Source organism: Aethalodelphis obliquidens, unplaced genomic scaffold (assembly GCF_003676395.1).
Source record: "Aethalodelphis obliquidens isolate GAN/ISIS:26980383/991018 unplaced genomic scaffold, ASM367639v1 scaffold8, whole genome shotgun sequence".
NCBI classification, from domain to species: Eukaryota; Metazoa; Chordata; class Mammalia; order Artiodactyla; family Delphinidae; genus Aethalodelphis; species Aethalodelphis obliquidens.
In genome coordinates this window covers 16,424,028-16,451,390 of record NW_020837952.1, presented here as the reverse complement: position 1 = coordinate 16,451,390, position 27,363 = coordinate 16,424,028, and the positions used below count along the sequence as shown (strand labels likewise).

General features: G+C 38.0%; 1 pseudogene; it reads right to left on the bottom strand.

Annotated features, from left to right (window-relative positions):
* Positions 1-3,259: 3,259 nt before the first annotated feature.
* The window catches only part of LOC113621265 (NADH dehydrogenase [ubiquinone] 1 beta subcomplex subunit 3 pseudogene), a 116,191-nt pseudogene continuing 92,087 nt past the window's right edge, over positions 3,260-27,363 (bottom strand).

Sequence of the window (27,363 nt, the reverse complement as noted above, 5' to 3'; positions counted from 1 at the left end):
TCATCTGTCATCACCATGAGTTCATGCATTTAATTCCAGTCTAACACCCCAGGGCTTATTCTAGCCGTCCTCTTTCCCTCATTTGTAACTCCTTTCTCTGACAGTAAGAAGTCTGCCTGTCATTATTCAAAGTTTATTTACTTATTTGCACAATCCTAAAACGTACATGAATTAGTTTCAGAATTACCAACCCATGCCATTCTAGGGAAGTGGAGGAACTTACTAACCTAGTATCTGATGTTTGTGTACATTTCTTTTCGTCTTTAGTCTTGGTCTCAAAACACTGTTTTTTGAACTTATTTAGATTTGTTCTTTTCTTTCCCACACCCTTCAGTGTAGTTTGTAATAGAGTTAGGCTCATTTGTTATTGTTTGTATTGTAGTTTGGCTTCTCCTGTCATCCTGCTTGACTTGAATCATGTATTTCTATTTTGGGTCTGTGAAGCATTATCATGGTTTCTGAAAGAACAGTACAGAGTGCTACACCCAGAGAACTGCTCCTTCCTCTGTCCCCGTCATGCTTCTACCTAATGCCTCTCTCCCTTATCCCTTATCTTATTAGTTCCTGGGTTATCCTTTCTGTGTTTCTTTTGGCACAAATAAGCAGATAAATATATATATTTTATTTCTCTCTTTTCTTTCATGAAAGGTGGCACACAGTAGATACTCTTTTGCACCTTTCTGGGGGAGGGGTGTCTTTTTTAACTTAATGTATCCTGGAAAACAATCCATGTTAGTTCATAGAAACCTTTTTCTATTTTCTTCTCTTACAGCTGTGCACATGTACATAACTTATTTAACCACTCTCCTGTATTTAGATAATTACATTGTTTCCAGTAATTTGCAACAGCAGTGTTGCAATTTGTAACCCTGTGCAAATGTATTTTTGTACTATTGGAGTTGTATCTGGGTAAATTCCTACAAGTGGTCTTGCTGAGTTGGAAGGCAAGTGTTTATGTAATTTTCTTAGGTATTGCCAAATTTCCCTCCAAAAACACCATACCAGTTTGCGTTCCTACCAGCAATGTATGAGAGTGCCTGTTTCCCTACAGAATGTGTTGTCATACTTTTTTATTGTTGCCAATCTGATAGCAATATCTCAGTATAGTTTTAATTTGTATTTCTGTAATTATGAGTGAGGCTAAAAATCTTTTCCTAGCATTAAACGTCATTTTTATAACTCTTTTTGTGAATTGTCTGCTCGTCTTTTTCCCATTTTAATGGATTTTTAAAAATTCTTTTCGTCTCAGTTTTTAAGTTCTTTATATATAGATATTAGCAATATTAGTACTTTATCTATAGTTTGATCTATGTTGCAAACATTTTTCCAAGTTTGTTAGTTGTCTTTTTTTTTTTTTTTTTTTTTGTGGTACACGGGCCTCTCACTGTTGTGGCCTCTCCCGTTGCGGAGCACAGGCTCCGGACGCGCAGGCTCAGCGGCCATGGCTCACAGGCCCAGCCGCTCCGCGGCATGTGGGATCTTCCCGGACCGGGGCATGAACCTGTGTCCCCTGCATTGACAGGCAGACTCTCAACCACTGCACCACCAGGGAAACCCTGTTAGTTGTCTTTGACTTTATATTTTATCATGCAGAAAAACATTTATTTTGTATAGCCATTTATCAATTTGTTTTAGTTGCCTCTGAATATTGGGTCATAGGAAATCTTTTTCTATACTGAGGTTAAAGAGGAATTCACCCATGTTTTCTTCTAGCACTTAAAAAAATGTTTTTTTAAAATTTTGGTCCCTATTGCATTTGGAGTTTATGCTTATGCATGGTGTGCAGTATAGATCTAAACTTATTTTATTCCAAATGGTTATCCTGCTGTCCCAGAACCATCTATTAAAATTACCATATTTTCCTAGTAATTTGTGATGCCACCTTATCATATACTAAATTTCCATATGTGCTTGGGTTTATTTCTGGGCTTTCTGATCTACTCTCTTCGCTTGTTTATTCATGCGTCAGTGTCACACTGTTTTAATTAGAGGACTTTATAGTATGTTTTATATCTGAACTAGTCCTTCCTCCTTGTCTTTCCTTTTTAATGAATTCTTGCATGTTTGTTTTTCCACATGATTTTTTATATCAACTTGTCTACCTTCATAAAAAAGCTTATTCATGTTTTTGTTGGGGTTGTGTTAAATTTTACATGAACTCAGAGAGAGAATTGACAATTTATGATATTGAGTCATTCTGTTAAAAAAACTGGGGTATCTTTCATTTTTTCAAGTCTCCTTTCATAGCTTTCAGGAAGGTTTTCCTCATAGAGTTTCTATACCTTTCATTTAAAGTTTATTCCAAAGTATTTAATCTTCTCTGTTATTATTGTAAATGAAGATTTTTGTATTATGTCTTACAACTAGTTATTATTCATATATATGTAAAATAATTTCAGCATGTGATGCTTTTATCCTGCTACCTTTAACTTATTTTATCATTTTAGTTAATGCCTTTTCTTGACTTGAACCGGATATAATTTTTTATCATGTTAAGTCTGAGATTTGGTTCATTTATTTATTTGTTAACCAGTTCTAATACAAGACAGACATAATTCTATTCCCATATTAAAATAAAGAAACTGAGACCAGAGATAAAGACAGATTTGCCGACGGTCACAGAGAGAGCAATGGGCAAAGCTGGCCTTTTAATCAAGATTCTGTGCTTTTAACCACTGCATAATATTCTCTCCTCAAGGGTGGACTCCCTGAGGGTCTCCATGTAGTTTCACTCAACTCTATGGACACAGAAGACTAAACAAGATTTTGTAACTATAAAATTCATAAAAGCTCAGCCCTGGTCTACCTTCCAGTATGTTCCCAGCATGCAACCAGTGTGATCTTTCAAAAATGAAAATAGTTTATGCCATTTCCCTTCCTTAAATCTTTCATTGGGTTGATGTTGGTCTCAGAATAGAGGCAGAACTCTTTCACATGACCTTTGCTTTACTCTCCACACTCAGCTTCACCCCATGCTTTCTACATTGGCACTATAGCCACAGTGAGGTACCTGAAGTACTTCATCCTCCTGCATCTCATTCAGACAGCATCTTCTCTCTGATGCCCTTCCTGATCCCTGTCCTTATATACCCCTTCCATGCCTTCTGTAGTGCCTTGTATTAACCTTTGCCACATTTTATTTTATTTTATTTTGCATGTTTTCTTATTTTTTTAAATCTTGCTAGTATTCTTTAGGGAACAAACGCACAGATGAGTAGCTACAGTGAAGAAATCTTTTTATTAGAAAGTTAAGAAGACATTAAAAGATACTTCCAGGTATTATCTTCAGTGATGCCTCTTTTTGCCAGGACTCCAGGTAATATTCAGCCCCTACAGCTACCACAAGTGCAGCAAATCCCCATTTGAATCCTTTTAATAATACACCAACAAAGGAAACATTATTTGCAAAGCCACCTGTGTATCTCCAAGCTTCACTGCGGCCCCATGGATCCCTTAGCCCTTGTGCAGCCAGCTTCTCCTGGACAGTTTCTAATGGTGTCCCTTCTATCTTCCGTTGTTTATAATCTGGAAGTTCCATTTTACTATGACCGTGTTCATGCCCATGTCCATGGGCCGGCCATGTTGTTGTTACTTGCTTTCTTCAGTTGATTCTTTTAAAATGCAGTATTATTGTGGTTAATACATATGGATCACATGAACTTTTTCTGACAGCAGTCTGACCTCTCAGGACACTCAAGATTCAACCCTCCAGCCAGAGCTGCCACATTGCATTTTAATCACTTATTTACTGACTGTCTTAAAAACTCTTGAGGGCACAGACTATGTCATTTAATAGATTCCAGACTGTACCATCCCTCAGATGGTGAGCACTTAATATATGTGTGTTGAGTGAGTGAAAAAATATTGTTTTCTTACTTTAAAAAAATTTAGAATATTTATGTATACTTTAGAATATTTTCTACTTTCCTGAATAGGCAATGATTTGCATATATCCTCAGAACTGTCAGCATCATGAGCTGTAGGCTGTCATGAACTCTTCAGGCTTTAAAGAGAAACCTCAAATCAGTTATCTAAGGGTTTTTTAAAAAAGAAAATAATAACTGACATTTTTTTCTTACCACTTTCTTCTCTGTATGGGAATGATTTGCAGTTGTCATTAGGATGAATAATTCCCAGCCTTTTATAAAATGCAAACCTGAAAATGTTCTTTGAAAATCTGACTGCGATTTCTAAAAGGCATCATTTTCTGTCAAAAGCCTCGTCCCACTCTAGCAATCGATATTTTACAAGTATCAGATGTATTCTGTTAGACACTCTCCTAAGCATATTACATACAGATTGTTTATGAAGCAGATTCAATTTCACCATTTTACGAATGAAGAAACTGCGGCATACAGAAGTTATGTAACTTGCCCAAGGTACCTTAGACACAGCTAGTAATAAAAGGAACTTAGACTGACTTTCAGGGGAGCAGAATACGGAGTCCTTATTCTAAAATTGCCATAGACCATTTCCTTTATATTTCATCCTACTGCACCTCCTGGAATATGTAGCGTTGTTTGTGTGCTATATGTATGTCTGTTTTATCTCCCAAATAAGATCCTAAGATCTTTCTTCTGAGGGAGTGTCTTATCTCTTTAGCCTCCACAGTATCTAGCATAGTGCTATACACATTGTGTGATCACTTCATAAATATGTGCTCAAGTGCTTTGAAAATTTATTTAAATTCTCCCCCTGGTCTTAGGAAATTGTATGTAGGGGTTTTAACAAGTTAGGATAAAGCATATATATATTTTTAAAACTCAACATTTGTTGATCTAAGAAATGAATTTATGATTGAAGCGATCCCAATGATATCACCCATCCACTGTCCTTTTTTCCTCCTACCAGGCTTCCAGGTGGATATAACAATTCTTTGATGGATACTGATGAACTGGGTGCCTTGTAGCCTATTTGCTCGGTACCAATACGGGTTAATACAGCATTCATTTAACTCATTCCCTTTCATAGCTTCCTCTCCTGAGGGCTGTGCCACTTCTCTGAGGGTAGGGTAGGAAGCTTGTTGTCACTGTATGAAGGTGTAACTGAGCTCTTCTTTAGCCTCAAGGACACTCTCAGCTCAGCTGTGGACTCCAGCTCTCCTGTAATGATGACTACCTTCCCCAGCTGAAATGTCTCCCAGTGCTTGGGAGGTTAAAATATTCCCCCATGCCACAGTGGGTTTTGGGAGGCCACGGTGGTACCAAGCATCAGCGCCAAGAAAATAATAACTTGATTACCAAGACCCTCTGTCCTTCATGCAAATAGACCCCAGCAGGCTACCAAACTTGCCTATACATGTCTGAATTTGCTGAATGTATGTTACAAAATATATCTGGAAAGTTACAATTCCACTGTTATTCTCTCAAACCAATGTTCAACTCAAGAAAGCAAAAAGGAAAATAATTGTGTTTATTAAATTTCTTCATCAAAGCTTTTATTATAAGATCAAGTCTTCCTAGGGGAATTCCCTGGTGGTCCAGGGGTTAGGACTTCACGCTTTCACTGCTGAGGCAGAGGTTCAATCCCTGGTTGGGGAACCAAGATTCCTCAAGATGTGCTGCAAGGCACCCCCCCCAAAAAAATCAAGTCTTCATAGAATTTTGTCATATTATCTTTTTTACTAATAAATGCTTTTTGTTCTAATCATTTTGGATTACAGAAATAATACATGTTCATGTTCATGATAGAACTATTGAAAAGAACTATATTTTAAGTGTTTAATAATTCACAATATCTTCACTCAAAATACTTAATATTTTGGTATATTTTCTTTGTCTAGGTAATTACTTGGATAAAGAGATTTCAAAATGGAGACATAACTGCTATTGATATACATATATAGATCTATAGTTTATTTCCACTGACTGAACCTTATCTCATGAACATTTTTCAGATCACTTAAGATTCTTCAATGACCTTTTAAAAAGGCTCTATAATGTCACATAGCTACATAATGTTCCATTTAATGGTCTAACAAGGATATTTTGATGCTTTCACTGAGATGAACACCAGATTGCTCTTCCAAATCCTATCTGAATAAGAGAGGAAAGTACATTATGAACTGCATAAAGACAGGGAGATTTTCTAAAGAAATAAAGCAACCTTCATCTGCCCAATAAAATCCTGGAATTAAAAAATAAAGAAAAATAAATTCTTTTTTGTAAAATACCCCAGAACCTAGTTGCTTATTTGAGCTTTATCAAAGTGATTCAAGTCCAATGGAGTCCTATTTGTGTCTGAAACCCCTCACCACTGTACAAGGGAAGGAAAGTGACAAGAAGATACCTTTGTCAGATTTTCAGCTACTTCATTTTCTTAAGCCAAGCTGCAGATAACACAAATACAAACGTACATGCAGTATTTTAGCTGTGTGTGGTGCTTATCAATTGGTGGGAGGACAAAAGGGAAAGAAAATTAGAAAACCAAGAGATGTTTTCTGAACCTTAAAATTGGCACAGCGAGATTACCTCTACTTATGCAAATAATTTACCTTTTCTCTGTTACTGTGAGAAGCAAACATCTGCTTTGAGATATATTTACTCAGAGAAAAATGGTGACTAATTTTTCATCCAAAATATCATGAACTAAAAGGAATTAGATTAGTCCTAAAAGAAATGAGATGGGGGGGGGGATATAGCAAGAGAAATAAAAGAAAAACTTCCCTTTCGTATTCTGCAAAATGGAGCATAACAACGCTTTTACAGCATGGAAATGCAAATAAAAATATTATATACAATTGTATACCTATCAAATCGAAAAGGCTTAAAATACTGAGTATAGCCAAGGATGTGGATAAATGGAAACTCTCTCAAACTGCTGAGTAAACACAGACCAGTTATGTAAGTTATTTTTTGTTTGTTTTATTTTTTAACTTAATGAGATACATGTGATGATGAAACTTCAAGGTCGGAAGTCTTGCATCCTTTCTAAGACTCAGGAGAAAGATTCTGGAACACTGGTGTACAAGGGCAGGGCAATGGGAGCATTTATCTTCTGCACAGGTAGTAAGCGGGTGCATTGTCAGTAGAGAATGTAAAAACAGAAATATAGCCAACTAGAAGTCAGTCCGCTTTCTTATTATCACCATGTGCCTACGTTTCTAAACAATAGTCCACCTTGAAAAAAAGTCTTTTGTTTGTCTAAGCTCTTTACAATTGCTGTGATTATTGCACATTTTTAAACTACTTTACTTAGCCTTTGATTATCATGTTTTCTACATGGAAGTTAATTCAGGGAATTTTCAGTTGTGCAGTCAATCCGCGGCAGTCATGGACTCAGCTGTATTATATATCAGGGGATAATGGGATTGAAGGAGGTTTTCTAGAACAGGGTAGATTTCACCAAATTGGTAGATGAAACGAAGGTGCCAGTGGAAGGTGCCAGGGATGAAAGGAGAAGGTGTGTTATATAGTTAATGCATCAAAGTCTGTAGGCTTCTGTAGTTGTGGCTCCCTTTTGTTCTCGCCCTTGGGTGACTCTGGACCTTTTCATGACTTTTCTTGACTAATGGGACAATAACCCTTGTGATGCAGAGACTTGTAAAGTGCTTGCACACAGGGGCTTGCTCTCTTTTGTGGCCCTTAGGGGGATCCTGCAATTGCTAACACATGAATAGGCCCAAACTAGACTTCTGGATGATGAGTGACACACGGCCTAGTCACTTTTATCACCTCACCTGACATCAGTCCAATTTACAGACCTGTGAGTAAGGCCATTCTAGACCATTCAGTCCCAGACAAGCCTCCAGCTGGTCACTGAGGTGTAAGTGAGTACACCTGAAATTAGCCCAACCTGGCTCATATGAGCAGAAACATCCAGCTTACCTTTAGACTTGTGAGCAATGATGTGTGATTATTGTTTTAAGACACCAAGTTTTGAGGTAGTTTGTTACACAGCAAAAACCAACTGATAGAAGACCCTTTAGTGGGTGAGTGAGGATGGGATAGAAGTCAGAGGTAGAAGGTAGACTAATCTATCCCTTAGATTAGTCCTGGATATAAGATAATATATACATAACTTGTTCAAATCCCCTGGCTTCCACACATGCACACACACACACGCGTGCGGGCACACAAAGACACACACACACACACACACTCTCCTTCCCCCACTTCCCTTCAGGGTCAGGGAAAAAATGCAGGCTCTGAACTGAGACTACCTAAATTTAAATCCTTGTTTTGTTCTTTACTGGCTGAATGATCTTGGGCACAGGTCTTATTCATATGTAAAATAGAGGTGATAGTATTTACCTCATAAAGTTGTTGAAAAGATTAAGTGATCTCATATATGTAAGGACCTAGCTCATAATAAACACCTCTTAAATGCTAGCTACATAGGTACCTTGGTGAAGATACAGCATAATTTGAGCTGAAGTGATCGGGAAAGTTAAGGGAGTATTTATCAGCTAACATCAAAATCCTCAAGAAATGCAGGATGCAAGATGCCATCAGAGAGTAAAAGAAAGAGCAACAAGAATTTGAGGACAAAGAGAATTAATGGTGGTGAGATTTTAAGAAGATGATTATAGAGGAATTTTAAAAAATGTTTGAGTAGCAATGATAGTCCAATTAAGGTTAAAAAGAACAAGTTTATGGGGGACACGCTCAGTACAGTTTTAATTTTCTACCACAATGCTCAGTAGTTCAGGAGTAGAATTGGGGAGAACAAATAAAAGATTTGTTGGATGGCAGATAAATAGATGATGGCACCAGGGAAGTTAATATTAGAAATAGTTGGCCATGGGGCCTGAGTTGGCCTGAAGGCAAGAGAGAACATAAAGGAACTGATTGGCTGAGAGAACAGAATGAGGTCAAAGCACAAGAAACAGGAGTCATGCAGACCTACTTGAAAGTAGGAAACTACAACTTTCTTAGTTGATGGATAGTATCATTTTATCCTTAGTGACTTGCTCTGTTGCCTAGAGCCAACCATCTTATTATCATATGATTTTTGTAGAGTTTTCTTTCAGAAAGGCTTATTTTCTGAACTTCTGTAAGAGACACCAAATTTTAAGAGAGCTTGTGGTTCAAAATCCAGCCCATTGTGGTGGCTCTCCTCTGAGGATGCTGTGCCTATTGGATCATCTGTCTCAGCTACTAAAACTTTTCTACAAGTAACCATTATTTTTTTTTAACATCTTTATTGGAGTATAATTGCTTTACAATGTTGTGTTAGTTTCTGCTGTATAACAAAGTGAATCAGCTATACATATATATATATACCCATATCTCCTCCCTCTTGCGTCTCTCTCCCACCCTCCCTATCCCACCCTTCTAGGTGGTCACAAAGCCCTGAGCTGATCTCCCTGTGCTATGCAGCTGCTTCCCACTAGCTATCTATTTTACATTTGGTAGTGTATGTATATCCATGCCACTCTCTTACTTCGTCCCAGCTTACCCTTCCCCCTCCCCGGGTCCTCAAGTCCATTCTCTACATCTGCATCTTTATTCTTCTCCTGCCCCTAGGTTCTTCATAACTATTTTTTTTTTTAGATTCCATATATATGTGTTAGCATATGGTATTTGTTTTTCTCTTGCTGACTTACTTCACTCTGTATGACAGACTCTAGGTCCATCCACCTCACTACAAATAACTCAATTTCATTTCTTTTTATGGCTGAGTAATATCCCATTGTATATATGTGCCACGTCTTCTTTATCCATTCATCTGTCGATGGACACTTAGGTTACTTCCATGTCCTGGCTATTGTAAATAGAGCTGCAATGAACATTGTGGTACATGACTCTTTTTGAATTATGGTTTTCTCAGGGTATATGCCCAGTAGTGGGATTGCTGGGTCATATGGTAGTTGTATTTTTACTTTTTTAAGGAACCTCCATACTGTTCTCCATAGTGGCTGTATCAATTTACATTCCCACCAACAGTGCAAGAGGGTTCCCTTTTCTCCACACCCTCCTCAGCATTTACTGTTTGTAGATTTTTTGGTGATTCCCATTCTGACTGGTGAGGTGATACCTCATTGTAGTTTTGATTTGCATTTCTCTAATGATTAGTCATGTTGAGCATTGTTTAATGTGTTTGTTGGGAATCTGTATATCTTCTTTGGAGAAATGTCTATTTAGGTCTTCTGCCCATTTTTGGATTGGGTTGTTTGTTTTTTGGTTATTGAGCTGCATGAACTGCTTGTAAATTTTGGAGATTAATCCTTTGTCATTTCCTTCATTTGCAAATATTTTCTCACATTCTGAGGGTTGTCTTTTCGTCTTGTTTATGGTTTCCTTTGCTGTGCAAAAGCTTTGAAGTTTCATTAGGATTTGTTTATTTTTGTTTTTATTTCCATTTCTCTAGGAGGTGGATCAAAAAGGATCTTGCTGTGATTTATGTCATAGAGTGTTCTGCCTGTGTTTTCCTCTAAGAGTTTTATGATGTCTGGCCTTACATTTAGGTCTTTAATCCATTTTGAGTTTATTTTTGTGTATGGTGTGAGGGAGTGTTCTAATTTCATTCTTTTACTTGTAGCTGTCCCATTTTTCCAGCACCACTTATTGAAGAGGCTGTCTTTTCTCCATTGTCTATTCTTGCCCCCTTTATCGAAGATAAGGTGACCATATGTGCGTGGGTTTATCTCTGGGCTTTCTATCCTGTTCCATTGATATATATTGCTATTTTTGTGCCAGTACCATACTGTCTTGATTACTGTAGCTTTGTAGTATAGTCTGAAGTCAGGAAGCCTGATTCCTCCAGCTCCGTTTTTCGTTCTCAAGATTGCTTTGGCTATTTGGGGTCTCTTGTGTTTCTATACAAATTGTGAATTTTTTTGTTCTATTCTGTGAAAAATGCCATTGGTAGTTTGATAGGGATTGCATTGAATATGTAGATTGCTTTGGGTAGTATAGTCATTTTCACAATGTTGATTATTCCGATCCAAGAACATCGTATATCTCTCCATTGTTTGTATCATCTTTAATTTCTTTCATCAGTGTCTTAATAGTTTTCTGCATACAGGTCTTTTGTCTCCCTATGTAGGTTTATTCCTAGGTATTGTATTCTTTTTGTTGCAGTGGTAAATGGGAGTGTTTCCTTAATTTCTCTTTTAGCTTTTTCATCATTAGTGTATAGGGATGCCAGAGATTTCTGTGCATTAATTTTGTATTCTGCTACTTTACCAAATTCATTGATTAGCTCTAGTAGTTTTCTGGTGGCATCTTTAGGATTCTCTATGTATAGTATCATGTCATCTGCAAACAGTGACAGCTTTACGTCTTCTTTTCTGATTTGGATTCCTTTTATTTCTTTTTCTTCTCTGATTGCTGTGGCTGAAACTTCCAAAACTATGTTGAATAATAGTGGTGAGAGTGGACAACCTTGTCTTGTTCCTGATCTTAGAGGAAATCGTTTCAGTTTTTCATCACTGAGAATGATGTTGGCTGTGGGTTTGTCATATATGGCCTTTATTATGTCAAGTGACCATTATTATCCTTGCATGTCAGAGCAGCAAGAAAGAGGATTTTCTCTAGCACTCAGAGGTGCATCTGTGGGTCTGTGTGAATCTAACCACATTTGAGCGTCCCCTGCTCTCCTGAGTGAGCCTGTGAGCTCCTGCTCCTCCTCTCTGCCTTCTTAGGTACCGTCCATTTTCCAGACCCAGCCCACGCTCTCAGCCTCACAGAGTTCTTCCCAGTTATTCCAGCCCAACACAGTGTCTTCCTCCTCAGAACCATTATAGCAACTCATCTGACACTTAGCACGTGCCGTCTTTTATTCCAGTTTTTTTTTTTTAAACTAAGAAGCAATACATTTTAAAGCTAGAAGAGGTTTCACAGAATACCTAATTCAGCTCCTTCATTTTGCTAATGAGAAAATTGAAACTCAGAGATGTTTAATAAGCGACAGAACCAAGACTAGAATCCAGCCCACCTTTGTCATTATTTGGTGCCTTTTCTACTGTTACATCTATGTCCTGAGAGAACATTAGGTTCCTCAGGACAAGAACTTTCTTGAATCTATAGGGTTTACATGGTGGGATGCTCAGTAGATGTTCACCCACAGTGACATGGTGCTGTACCAAGCTACATGAGACAGCTGAAAGAGAAAGAAATTCTTGTGTAGAACAGATTTTACAGTTAAAAATCACTGATGTTTTTCAAACCCTTAGACGTATAAAGTTTTCCAAATAAAATGTATTAGAAAGTTTTTGCTGTATATAGTTTTGTTCCCTTAACTCACTGCTAAGGGTAGTCTTCTTTAAGATGTACATGGACCAGTTTTGGCCAATATAGGTTACATATAGTGGTTTGAATCCCAGCAGAAGAAAATTCTCCCATCTAACCCTTTAGCCAGTTAACTAGAAGAAGCTTATCTTTGTGGTTATTGATTTTAATTTCATTTCAGAAAAAAAATCAGAGTCAATTTAATAAACAAAAGCATTTATACATTTTAACTTAATTTGGCAATATGGATTGAAAAAAAAGTGGAACCAAACAAAAGCAACTATAAGAACACATTTTAGGAGCTGAATGAGTGCTGCTACAAGAAATTACCAATTTCCCCCATTTTGAATTTTAATTATATTAAAAAAATCAGTCTATTACCCAAGATTAGCCAGCACCTGTATGTGGCCTGGCACTCATCACCTTGAATTTCTTCACTGAAACCATTTGAAAACTGAGTACAGAGCCTGTGTTTTCATTCCAGCTTGTTCACCTGTGACCATGTTAAGAAGCCATTCCCCAGAATGGCTCAGTCAAAACTTACTGTGAACACTGTCACAATCTAATCAACTCTACATGCACATTTCAAGGTAGTGGCTCTGAAATCCCAGGAAAGGTTTGTGAGCTTCCTGAAACAGAAAAATACTTCTATCGATTCTTCCCCTGAGCTCAGTTGAGGCATTCTGGCCATGTGGGCCTCCTTCCTTCTCTCCACCTCAGCTTTTCTTCTTCTTCTACCTCCCTCCCATCGGAGTCCCCACTTGCAGTTAGTTTTCCTAATTCCACCCACAGGAGCCAAAAACCTAAAGAAAACACATTTATTGTTTAAAATGTAACTTGCAGAGAGCATTTGGACGGAAAAATGTTCTCAGCCTCTTGGCGCTAATCCACTGTGTTATTTTTCTTCCAGACTTGTTCTTCCCCAAATGACTACAGCTTTTGCTGCCCTTTCTCTGAAAGTATCTTCAAGACCTCTTTTAGATTCTGAAAAGCTACCTGAATTTGCAGGCAGCTTCCTGTTAGGCTCACATTTTGCAGAATGCATGCTTGGTGTGCAAAAGGTGGGGAAGGTGTTTGAAAAAAACAGGAAGCACCTGTGAATGTGCGACTTCATTACTGGAAGCGGAAGGCTCCCTCTGAGATGGCTGTAGATGCTTCCTTCTGTTTCACCTATGTGCACTTTTACAAAGCTTTTAGATACTCTAAAGACTATGAATGGGCTTCCGAATGGCATGATGATTTGCAAAGTCTGGTGTATCCATAAGCATGGATAGTTCTGTTTTGCCCTGTATAGATTTCTCTTTCTGCTAGGGATATTGATATGCATGGAATGCCTACAAGGTAGGCTTTCAAAAATTACTATTATTGTGGTAAAAAAAAACAACAACACACAACACGAGCTCTACAATGTTAACAAATTTTTAAGTGTTCTGTGTGGTATTGTTAACGATAGACATGATGGTGTGCAGCAGATCTCTAGAACTTTTTCATCTTGCTTGACTGAAACTTTGTACCCGTTTAACAGCAACTCCTCATTTCCTCCTCCCCCAGCCCCTGGCAACCACCATTCTACTTTCTGCTTCAATAAGTTTGATTACTTTAGGTATCTCATACAAGTGGAATCATGCAGTGTTTGTCCTTCTGTGACTGACTTCTTTCACTTAGCATAATGTCTTCAAGGTTTATCTGTGTTGTAGCATATGACAGGATTTTCTCCTTTCTATGGCTAACAGTCCATTGTATGTATATACTAACATTTTATTTATCCATTTATCTGTCAGTGAGCATTTGGGTTGTTTCCACCTCTTGGCTATTGTGAATAATGCTGCAATGAACATGAGAGTGCAAATATCTCTTCAAGATACTGAGTTCAGTTTTTTTAGATATGTACTCAGAAGTGGGATGGCTGGATCATATGGTAGTTTTATTTGTTTATTTATTTTTTGGCCACACCACATGGCATTCAGGATCTTAGTTCCCCGACCAGGGATTGAACCCCTGCCACCTGCAGTGGAAGCTTGGAATCCTAACCACTGGACCACCAGTGAATTCCCAGTTCTATTTTTAATTTTATAAAAATTTCCATATTGTTTTCCATAGTAGCTACACCATTTTACATTGCCACCAAGAATGAATAAGGGTTCCGATTTCTCCATATCCTTGTCAGCACTTGTCATTTTTTGTTTTTTGTATACTGGCTGCCTTCATCAGTTAAAGCTGCTATAACAAAAATACCATAGACTGGGTGGCTTAAGTAACAAACATTTATTTCTCACAATTCTGGAGGTTTAGCCAAGATCAGGGTGCTGCAGATTTGGTGTCTGGTGAGGGCCCATTTCCTGTTCATAGAAGTCTGCCTGGTCCCTGTGTCTTCACATGGCAGAGAGAGAAATCTCTGTATTCTTCATTCCCTTGCAGTGGCACCAATCCCATAATAGGGGCTCTACCCCCATGACCTCATCCAAACCTAATTACTTCTCAAGTGTCCTGCCTTCAAAAATACTATCACAACAAGCATTAGGCTTCACCATGTGAATTTGGGGGTACACAAACATTTAGTCCATAGCAGTGGTCATTCTAACATGATGATACAGTACTTCATCGTGGTTTTGATTTGCATTTCCCTGATGACTAGTGATGTTGAGCATCTTTTCATATAACTCTTGGATATTTATATGTCTTTTTTTTTTTGTCCAAGGCTTTTACCCATTTTTAATCAGGTTATTGTTAGGTTTTGTTTGTTTGCTTTTTGCTATTGAATTATAGGGGTTCCTTATATATATTAGAGATTAAGCCCTTGTCAGATATATAGTTGGCAAATATTTTCTCCCATTCGGTAGGTTGCCTTTTCACTCTATTGATTGTTTCCTTTGCTGTGAAGAAACTTTTTAGTTTGATGTATTTGTTTTTGCTTTTGTTGCCTATGCTTTCATTTGTCATATGGAAGAAGTCATTGCCAAGGCCAATATCATAAGGATTTTCCCCTATGTTTTTTTCCTAAGAGCTCTACAGTTTCAGGTCTTATGTTTAAGTCTTTAACCCATTTTGAGTTGATGTTTTTGTATGGTGTCAGATAGTGGTCTAGTTTCATTCTTTTGCATGTGGCTGTCCAATTTTCTCAACACCATTTGTTAAAAAGACTATTCTTTCTCCATTGTGAATTCTTGGCACCTTTGTTGAAGAGCGGTTGACCATATATGCATGGGTTTATTTCTGTTCCATTGGTCTGTTTGTTTTTATGCCAGTATCATACTGTTTTGACTGCCATAACTTTGTAATATATTTTGAAACTAGAAACTGTGGTGCCATCTTTGTTCCTTTTCAGGATTGTTTTGGCTATTTGAGGTCCTTTGTGCTTTTATATGAATTTCAGGATTGTTTTTTCTATATCTATAACAAAATGCCATTGGGATTTTATTAGGGATTGATTGCACTGAATCTGTAGATTGCTTTGGGTAGGGTGGCCATTTTAACAATATCTTCTAATCCATGACTGTAGGATGTTTTACCATTTATTTGTGTCTTCTTTCATTTTTTTCAGCAATGTATTATAGTTTTCAGTGTATACATTTTTCATCTCCTTTAAGTTTATTCTTATTTTATTTTCGATGCTATTATAAATGGAATTGCTTTCTTAATTTCTGTTTTGGATTGTTCATTGTTAGTGTATAAAAATACAGCTGAATTTTTTTTTTTTTTTTTTTTTTTATGGTACGCGGGCCTCTCACCGCTGCGCCCCCCCCCCCGTCCCCCCCGCTGCGGAGCACAGGCTCCGGACGCGCAGGCCCAGTGGCCATGGCCCACGGGCCCAGCCACTCCATGACACGCGGGATCCTCCCAGACTGGGGCACAAACCCGCGTCCCCCGCATCGGCAGGCGGACTCCCAACCACTGAGCCACCAGGGAAGCCCCAGCTGAATTTTTATGTTGATTTTTTTTATCCTACAACTTTGCTGAATTCGTTATTAGTTCTAACAGGTTTTTTGTGCAATCTTTAGAGTTTCTATATGTAAAATCATGTCATCTATGAACAGAGATAATTTTATTTCTTTTCTTTTCATTTGGAGGACTCTCGTTTCTTTTTCTTGCCTAATTGTCTTGGCTAGGCCTTTCAGTACTGTGTTGAATAGAAGTGGCAGGAGTGGGCATCCTTGTCTTGTTACTGATCTTAAGAAAAAACTTTCAGTTTTTCATCTGTGAGTATGATGGCTATGGGCTATTTATATATGGCACTTTTTATGTTGAGGTAATTTCCTGCTATCCACAGTTTTTTTAGTGTTTTTATCATGAAGTGGTGTTGAATTAATCAAATGCATTTTTTTAAAAACATCTATTGAGGTATCTTGTGATTTTTAAGCTTTGTTTTGTTAATGTGGTGTATCATATTGATTGGTTTTTGTATGTTGAACCATCTTTTGTATGTTGAACCATATCAAGGATAAATCTCACTTGTTCATGGTATATGATCCCCACTGATAGTGCTGTTGAATTCAATTTGCTAGTATTTTGTTGAGGATTTTCACATCTATATTCATCAGGGATATTGTTTTGTAGTTTTCTTCTCTTGTGGTATCTTCTGGCTTTAGTATCAGAGTAATGCTGGTCTCATAAAATGAGGTTGAAAGTATTCCTCCTCTTCAATTTTTGGAAGAGTTTAAGGAGGATTGGTGTTCATTATTGGTTAGCAGACATTTGGTCCTGTTCAAAACATGCAGAAGACATTTGGTTCCTGTCAAAAGGTCCATGAGACATTTGGTCCATAAGCCATTTGGTCCATGACAAAATGTCTCCTCTTTTCCTTTCTGATTTTATTTATTTGAGTCTTCTTTCTTTTATTTATAGTTAGTTTAGCTAAACTTTTGTCAATTTTGTTGATTTTTTAAAAAAAACTCAGTTTCATCGTTTTTTCTACTTTCCATTTCATTTATTTCTGCTCTAATCTATATTATTTCCTTTCTTCTGCTCACTTTACGTTTATTTGGGTCTTCTTTTTCTAGTTCCTTGAGGTGTAGATTTAGGTTGTTTATTTGAGATCTTTCTACTTTTGCAATGTATTTATTGCTATAAAATTCCCTCTTAGTACTGCTTTTGCTGCATCCCATAAGTTTTGGTATGTTGTGTGTTTTTTTTTCACTTAAGATATTTTCTAATGTCCTTTTTGATCTTTTGTTTGGATTTCTAGCCATTATTGAAAGCAGGGTATTGAAATCGCCTATCATTTTGTTACTGTCTATCTCCCTCTTCAGTTTGGTCAATAGTTGCTTTATGTATTTAGGTGTCCTGATGTTGAGTGCATATATATTTATAATTATTATATCTACCTGGTAATTTGACCCTTCTATCATTATGAAATGTCTTTTTGTCTTGTGATAGGTTTTGACTTAAAATTTATTTGGTCTGATGTAAGTATGGCCATCTCTGCCCTTTTGGTTCGCATTTGCATGGGATATTTTTTCCATCCTTTCACTTTCAGCCTAATGTGGTTTTTAAATCTAAAGTGAGTCTCTTCATGAATGGATCTAGAGAGTGTCATACAGAGTGAAGTAAGTCATAAAGAGAAAAGCAGATATTGAATAATAACGCATGTATGTGGAATCTAGAAAAATGGTATAGATGATCTTATTTGCAAAGCAGTAATAGAGACCTAGACATAGAGAACAAACGTATGGATACCAAGGGGGAAAGGGGTGGGGTGGCAGGAACTGGGAGATGGGGATTGACACATATACATATTGATACTATGTATAAAATAGACAACTGATGGGAACATACTGTATAGCACAGGGAACTCTATCTAATGCACTGTGGTAACCTAAATGGGAGGGAAGTCCAAAAGGTAGGGGATATCTGTATGTGTATGGCCGATTCATTTTGTTGTGCAGTGGAGGCTAACACAACATTGTAAAGCAACCATACTCCAATAAAAATTAATAAAAACTAAAAACTAAAGTGAGTCTCTTGTAGACAGTATATAGATTTTTTAAAAAATCCATTCAGCCACTCTATGTCCTTTGGGGAGTTTAATCCATTTACATTTTAAGTAATTATTGATAGGGAAGGACTTGCTATTAATATTTTAAAAATATTTTCTGTCTTTTTATTTATTTATTTTTATTTATTGAGGTATAGTTGTTTTACAGTGTAGTGTTAGTTTCTACTGTACAGCAAAGTGGAGTTCCCTGTGCTATACAGCAGATTCTCATTAGTTATCTATTTTATACATATTAGTCCCAATCTCCCAGTTCATCCCACCCCGCGTTTTCCCGCCTTGGCGTCTATATGTTTGTTTGTTCTCTATGTCTGTGTCTCTTTTTCAAGGGATGTGATAAGTTCCCTTCTACGCTTAGTGACCAGTTCAGTTCTCGGATCCAAACCTTAGAAGAGGCAATTTTGTCAGAGAAGAAAAGAACAACTAGTAAGGAAGGAAGGAAAGATCTAGACATCATGATATTGTAAGGGAGGTTTGAAAATACTGAGGCTGTTTTGCTTGGAGAAGAGAGTATTTGTGGATTATTATAGTTGTCTTCAAATAGTTGAAGTTTGGGGTAGAAAACTGATTTTTCTATATAGTTGCAAGTATGAATATTCAAGTAAATAAACTAAATGAATAGGGGGATATATTTTGGCTGAATATATGGGAGGAATTTCATCTTCTCTCTGAAAATGGCAAGAACTACTTCTTGAGAGAAATGCTCCAAATATTATCATGAGAGACACTTATAGGAGATTTTATAAGAAGGAATCATACATTCAATAAAGGGTTGAATTAAGTGGCTTCTAAGTTTGCTTTCAGCTACAAAATTATGCTTCTAAGAGCCATCGTTTCAGATTTTTCAGTTTCCTAAATTATGCTGTTCCACACTTCAGTTTGTTTAAATCAAGGCACACTTGTGATGTGAAGCAAGATGTATGCACTTGCTGCAGTTGCAAGTTCTGCAGACACCCAGCAGGATCAATTTGGATTCAGGCTGACACTCTGCTCCTCTTCTGCAATCCAGTTCCAATGCAGACAGCAGTGAGCTGGCAACAGAACAGCACATGGAGTTTCAGTTCCTCTCAGGGAATAGAGGACATGCCACCAAACAGTTGGCTTCAATTAATAGAGCTGCTGCTGCCAGGGGAAAACAGAGGGAAGTAATCAAACCACCAAGGAAGCAATGACAGGTAGATGGGGGTCAGTCTCGGAGTCCCCTGGAACCTCTCCAGAGAACAGTCCCACTAGGCCACCACAGGGAAGATTAATTGAAAAGAAGAACAATAAAGCACTGCATATTCTGTAGGTGTATCTGTCTCTGGCAAAACTGACTTCCCTCTCAAAGCTTTAAAGCACAGTGAACAAAAGGGGAATACAGAGAAGGAGGTTTCTACTTAATAAGATGACAACAGAGATGTGCTTGAGATAATGACTTCCACGTTGTGAACGAGGCTCTAAAACTCCTGAGCAGAGCCCATTGGACTGCACTTTGACTGTCCCCGAGTGCTCTGGGGCCTTGCTGCCTCCATGCCTGCTGGATCACACGCACGTCTGATTCATTGGCTGAAGTTGGCCTTCAGCACTGCCTCCCTCCCTCTCTTTTTAAGAGCAGTGACGAAAGGGAATGTTCTCTTAGCACAAGGCCAAGAACAGGCTGTTTTAAAAGCATTATGAGTTGATTTTAATAGAATGGGAAGAATGGTCGAGGAGGAAGACAGATCAGAACATCTTTGGTCAGCAGCTGCTTTAATTTATTTCGTATTAATGCAGTTCTCTTCAGAGCCCCTGATTGCAGTAACATTTCCAAAAATCGTTTTTTTCCCCCCTCGGGGTGATCCTATTCAACCAAAGCACACAAGGGCATTGTCTTAATCCATTTGGGCTGCTACAAGAAAATACCACAGACTGGGTGACTTACAAACAACAGAAATTATTTCTCACAGTTCTGGAGGCTGGAAAGTCCAAGATCAGAGTGCCAGCAAGATTGAGGTCTGATGAAGGCCCTATTTCCGGTTCATAGCTGGTGCCTCTTACTGAGTGGAGAAAGGCTAGGGATCTCCGACACGGTGGAAAAGGGCGAGAATCTCTCTGGAGCTTCTTTCATAAGGCACTAATCTCATTCGTGAGGGTCCCCCTGCAGGACTACAGTATCTCCCAAACCCCATCTCCTCACACCATCACACTGAGGAATAGGATCTCAGCACATGAATGTTGGGGGGACACAAACATACAGATCGTAGCAGGGCTGGTGACTTAGGAGCTATGTCAGGTGGTTCTCCTTATCTCCCTTGAAAAATAAGAATTAAATAATTACCAAGCCATAACTCCACAAACCTGATATGCTAGATAAGTACCTTCTCTATTATTTGTGATTAATATTACAAAGAGTGTGTGAACCTGTGAATAAAATGTTTAGTTATCTTCTGAGTCTGATGACTCCTCACTTAGTCTCGGCTGTAACTAAACCTCGTGCTACCGTAGATGAAATATGGGAAGGTTCTGACTCCACAAAGCACTCCCATGTTCCCAAGGGGTCTCAGGTACAGAACTCCATTCCTGTCGCATTGCCCTTTCAGGGAACTCAGGTATTCAGGAATACCCTTTTGTAAAACTTGATTGGCAAACACAAGAATTTCTGATCACTTGTATTGGGATAATTAGAAACAGTAGAAAATAAGGATTGAGAATAGAAAATAAAGGAAAGCAAGCAAGTTTTTGAGGAGAATCAGAAGTTTGGGGGGGAGATTCAGGAATATAAGAAAACATAAACTAGGCTTATGTTGCCTATAATCTAATACCTTTTGTGAGGACAGAAGAGAGTATGAACTTTGACCTGCAAGACATTTTCAAAATTAGAGATGATGCCCCTCTCTAAAATAAAACTGACTTCCTGTATTCTGATCACAGTGAAAGAAAACTTTCAAGACCCCACGAGATGGAGAACTGTTTGATTTTCTGGCTTATTTCCTTGACCATTTTTTATTATGAAAGGCAGGGCTGAGCTAAAGTCAGATGTTATGCCCATTGCTTCCATCCCTCTGCCAATGAAAGAACTCATGCCTGTCATAGTCCAGAGTTCCTGACCTGACATGGCTTCCTTCCCAAAGAGGCAGACACCAAGGAGCTGGTCTACTACCCATAACTTAAGCCCTGAAGACATGGTGGAGCTATTATTTCAAAGGGGGAGATCTTCCAGACAGAACTCGAAGGCTCTTGGTCACATCACAACCTCCTTACCTCATTTATCATAGGTTCAAAGGTGACATCTAGCCACCTTTTTTCCCCTTAGAATCCCAGGAGGCAAACAGTTAGAATTAACAAAAGGGCTTTGCACTAGAGATTCTGCCCGAATGTGTTATTTTCTCCTCCCTTAGTATGGTCCATCTTCTCGGAAAGAGGCACTCAGACCTTGGGTAATTTCCTTAAGAATAACAGATGATAGTCACACCCTCCTAATTTTATGAGCTGCTCAGGAGAAGAAAAAAATATGCACAGAATATGAGGAGATCTTTAAGATCATGACATAATGCTGTTTTATTTTTCTGTTATAGAAATGTACTAAGTGTCCATAGTGTAATATTTTGGAAATGTAGAAAAATATAGAAGAAGAAAATAAAATTACCCACACCACCACCATTTAAGAGGAGTCAGTCAGAGTTGAATCCTGCCCTTGGCCTGTTTTTGTACACCCAAAGGGTTGTAAACACCTTCACCTTGTGCATGTGCAAAGAGGAACATGCAGCCGAAACCTTTTGGGGACCACAAAGCCTAAAATATTTACCATCTAGCCCTTTATAGAACATTTTTGCTGACCCTTGATCCAGAAGTAACCACTATTATTTTGGTGCCTTTTCCCCCCAATCTCTATCAAGTACTTTACAGACTTTTAAGAAAAAAAAATCTGTGCTGTTATTCGCTATGGTTTTGTATTGGCTTCCCACCACCTACTTTAATATTACATCATGAGCATTTCCCAATGTCATTAAAGTTTATTTATCTATTTATTTATTTTTAAAGATTTTTTTTTGATATGGACCATCTTTAAAGTCTTTATTGAATTTTTTACAATATTGCTTCTGTTTTATGTTTTGGTTTTTTGACCGAGAGGCATGTGGGATTTTAGCTCCCCAGTCAGGGATCGAACCTGTACCCCCTGCATTGGAAGGTGAAGTCTTAACCACTGGACTGCCAGGGAAGTCCCTAAAGTTTTTTTAAATCAAAGTCCATTGTAAGTATACAAGGCAAATGTAAACAGCTACCTTTATGGAACAGGACTCAGTGGTTAGTCCTATTTCCCCTAGAGTTCAAAAATTTCAAAGGATGTGCATGTGTTCATATTTTCAAATTTTTTTGTGTTAAAATACACATAAGTTTTACCATCTTAAGAATTTTTAAGTGTATGATTCAGTGGCATTAAGTAGATTCACATTGTTGTGCAACCATCACTACCACTCTTTTCATCTTGCAACACTGAAACTCCGTATCCATTAAACAATAGCTCCTTACTCTTTTCTCCCTCTCTAAAAACATGATTTTTAGTAACTATATAATATTTATTTTGGCTTTATGCTTTCTGGATTTTTTCATTAGGTGTACATTTCTCTGTCAACATGGGGAATAAAAGTGTTTCTTTGAGCCTTGCTTTTGAGTTAATGAAGGGAAAGTAACACAAATGTTGCAGGAAAACTGTCAACAGTGCTTATGACAGTAAATTTTAAAATTGTGGTTTATGCTAAAAGATCATTCATAATTCAACTAAAGGTAAGTTTGCAGTTTAACAGAAAATTTTAGAAATATGGTTAAAATTCTGGCCCTGTGATATATTGACCGAGGATTTTAGAATTATTCACTCTGAGTCTCAATGTTCTTATCTGAAAATGAAGGGTAAGAAGATTGATAGGGTTGATGTGATATTTAAATAAGATAAAGTGTGTGAAAATCATTTAAAATTAATGTAATGCAAGTATTAGTTATTATTATGTTATAAAGTCATTGATATCAAAGTAATCACATATCAGAGAAAAAATTTAATGGATATGTTTTGTGTAGCAAGGTCATTACATTGAAATAATAAGGAACAGAGGACAATTTCAGAAATGACTTTTTAGCAGCTCAGCTTTTCCCTTGAAATTTACTGTTGTCCTGGGAATATCACATGATTCAAAAGCTGAGCACTTCTTCATGGCATTTAATTAAAATGCAGCCTGAACATGCTATGTGAAGAATTTTAAACAGTCTTGCTCAATATGAAATATACCCAATGTCAGCATATTACATCTTCTTTTACTAGTAGTTTCCCATCGGGATGTATTTGATAGTCAATCTGTGAAACGCATAGATTGGATTTTTGTAACTTTTGAAATGCTTCTTAATATACTATCTCTGTTTTGTGATAAATTTATAATTATTACTTATCCCATTTGCAAAGGTCTAGGAAATTAATATTTTAAAAAATATTGCCAATCTCTATAAATTTGAGTTCTCAAGTTTCCAATGACTTAAAATGGGATAAAATAATCTAAAAAACATGTTTCTTTCACAAGTACTAGTTTTTGAAAACCTCCTCCATATAGACAAAGTAAAGTGGATAGACATAAAGAAATTTTTTGTTAAATATTAAATGTTTTCTAGATTATCAATTATCCACATCAATTCCCACTGTTAATAAAGTGCACCAGATAATTGTATAGCTCAGCTGCTCTCTATGACTTCTTGTTTCTACACAACAATGTAGAAATTAGAATTCAGGAATCAGTTAGTGACAAAGGCCATTCAGAGTTGCTAGGATTTCCCAGTAGGAAAGATGAAACCAAGTTCGTGGGTCCTTAAGTTTATGTCATTTCTTTTGGAAAAAAAAAATCACAAAAATATAATGACTACAAACATATAAGAGAATGAATATTTATTTACCAGAGGTCCCAGCAAGTGAGGAACCCCTGAAACTTCAGCCTCACAGTAAATTCATCTCTATCCAGGTACTGAACGGGATGGGGCTTCCTTTCCTGGATGGGGTGCTCTACTCTCCCTCTGTCTATATTCCACCTGCCTCTTGCCTTAGTGTAAAGAATCCAGATGGGCGATGCTGGAGAGATAAACAAATGTATTCCTAAAGAGCTAGCAGTCCTGCTAGAGCGAATGTTTCTAAGATTTCAGGCTATGGTTGGGGAACAGAAAGTCAGCTGAAAATTCATGCCAATTACACAAATAGAACTTGGATCCAAGAGATGTGGTTTCTTTCAATGCAGACAGGAGAATCTGGCAGCCCATAGATTAACCAATTCTTGAGCTAATTCCTTATATCATGTGCAGATATGACGGTGCTGGAAAAATATCAGGGTCACCGTTGGTAGCTTGATGCGTATACATGCTTGTGGTCTCTGTTAGGAGAGAATCAAGCAGACCTTTTTAGGAAAATGATGTCTGGCTTGTTGGGTGGATTAATTTCCACCCTAGCTGTGAGGCAAGGGAGTTTCGGAGAGCTATTTGGGTGACAAATTGCACAGATAAGATGGCATTTCTTTTCTGTCTGAGTGACAATGTGCGGACTGGCGATCTGATTGTGTAGTAATGGCTGGGCAGCTCTAACTAGCAGGCTGTTCTGCTTTGAAGCACATATACCTAGTTTAGATGTAAAATGACAGGAGTTATATGAGCAAAGGAGAGAACTTGCCAATAACTTTAAAATGAATAAATGTATAAATTTTGCTGAAAGTTGTGTTTTTTAAAAGTTTGCGTATGTACTATCAATTTTTTGTGATGGATTTCAGAAGTACAGATGTGAATCCATTCAGCATAAAAGATTGCATTGGGGGAAAAAAGAATTTAACATATTTTTGTTTTGATTTAACTCTTCAGTTCTTCTCAACTAAATTCCAGCCTTCACCTGTAAGTGTCATGTCATTATTCCTTCAAAATCACCCACCCAAACATGACTTGGGACTGTGCTGGGCATTGTGTAAAGGGGATATCAGCCAGAAAAATGAGATAAATTAAGCAAAGTTTGTCTTTCTGTATCATCTGTTTTCCCCATGAGCCTCATTATTTATTTCTCTTTCCTGGTCTTCATACTCCTCCATTCCCTTACCTGTCATCACTCTCCCTACTCCACTGTCTTCTGCTACAGTGTCAGCTGATAAGGTATTTGTTCATTAACAACTAAGCTTAATTCTCCAATGTACTTAGTAAAATTGTCAAAGCCTTTGCAATGTGAAAAAATAAAACTATAGTGGTGGAATGACAGGTAGTGGGAGTTAAACTTGAAGAAATTCCTTTAGTTTCCTCTAAATAGAACCATGGAATAGCTTTCTACCTTACTCTCCAGTCAGTCTATTTCTATAAGAGAGCCTTTTTAGGAGGGAATAATCTAATATAAACAATAAAATAGACTCAATATAGACAGAGGCAGCCAGGCTCCAAGTCAACTGAAGAATTCAGAGTTTGAAGGGTCCTTAGAGTTGGACTTGTCAAACCTGGATTTTCTTCATCATAAAACTGAGCCTTAGAGAAGGTAAGTGAATTGCACATGATCATTCAGATAACTCATTGGTAAATTTGGTACTAGAATTCAGGTATCATAAAATTTCTAGTCCAGTGCTGTTTTTATCAGTCATATCATGCGACTTCCCCAAAGTATGTCAGTCCATAAGTGAAGAGGAGCATATCATCATGTTTTTATTTTTAACATGGAGTAGAAATTATGAGACAGGAGAATCAAGTTTTATGAATATATTGGGGAAAGGTAAAGAGATAGAAGACAAAGGAGTAAACTTTAAAAACAGAGAAGGGGGCTTCCCTGGTGGCGCAGTGGTTGAGAGTCCACCTGCCGATGCAGGGGACACGGGTTCGTGCCCTGGTCCGGGAGGATCCCACATGCCGCAGAGCGGCTGGGCCCATAAGCCATGGCCGCTGAGCCAGCATGTCCGGAGCCTGTGCTCCGCAACGAGAGAGGCCACGACAGTGAGAGGCCCACATAACGCAAAAAAAAAAAAAAAAAAACAGAGAAGGATGATCCTTCCTGAAACCAGATGGAAGTGGTATGGAAGGAACATGATAATGGATACAGTTAGAGAATGAATATTGTTCTTCACCTGTCACTCAAATCCCAATCCTCGGGCTTCCCTGGTGATGCAGTGGTTGAGGGTCCGCCTGCCGATGCAGGGGACACGGGTTCGTGCCCCGGTCCGGGAAGATCCCACATGCCGCGGAGCGGCTGGGCCCGTGAGCCATGGCCTCTGAGCCTGCCCGTCCGGAGCCTGTGCTCCGCAATGGGAGAGGCCACAACAGTGAGAGGTCCGCGTACCGCAAAAAAAAAAAAAAAAATCCCAATCCTCTTCCCTGCCTTGGCCAAGGTAAATCAAGGTCATAACCAAAAGTCATGTTGAATACATGCCTTTTCCATTTTCCTATCAGCCTTAAGTGCAGGAAGATAATAATAAATTACTTTCAGTTGAGGCACATTAATGGGGATTTATCAGAGAAGAAAGAGTTTGACTTGACCTAGATTTGGTGTCAGCAGGAAGGCACATTTGTCTGTTAGGTGCTTCTAAAATGTCCCTTATTAGAGACCAAAGCAGTGAATGTAACGATTAACTCAGTACTTATACTTGCCTGTAACAGCAGCTCATTACTTGAAGCAGATGCCTCAACCATATCTCTTAGTCCTTCAGAGCATGCTACCTAGACTTCCAACTGCCAGTACCTGCATTTCTTTTCCTGAGGGCCTTTTCTGATTGCTAAAGCCCAATTTGCCTCCTACATGGTAGACAGATTTGCCAGGGTATTAATGCTCCCTGGGAGGAGCCATCAACTAATGAATGATGAGTTGGTACGTAAATAACCCAGCTTCCTTACAGCTCCTTGAGGCATGTGTTTTCCATTGGTCTGTAGAGTTTCCCCACAGAGGTAGCTATTTTGATGATGCACTCTTTATTGGTGGCCTTCCCTTCTGTGTCTCACTTTACTGGTGTTTTCTTCACCTCTCAAGTGAACCACTTGCTACTTGGACTGCTAATCCTGGTCTCAGGGTCTACTTTGGAGGGAACCTGAATGGAGACATCAATATTGCTCATTATGTTAGCAATGGACTCTTACAACAAACCTCAGGAGAATCCACCTGTATCAGACATCCAGTTGCAAGAAAGAGCAAACCTAGTTTCAGAAACTTGAAAGAATAAGGGGTAGTTTTCTTCTATTACAAAAATTCCAGTGGCAGACAGT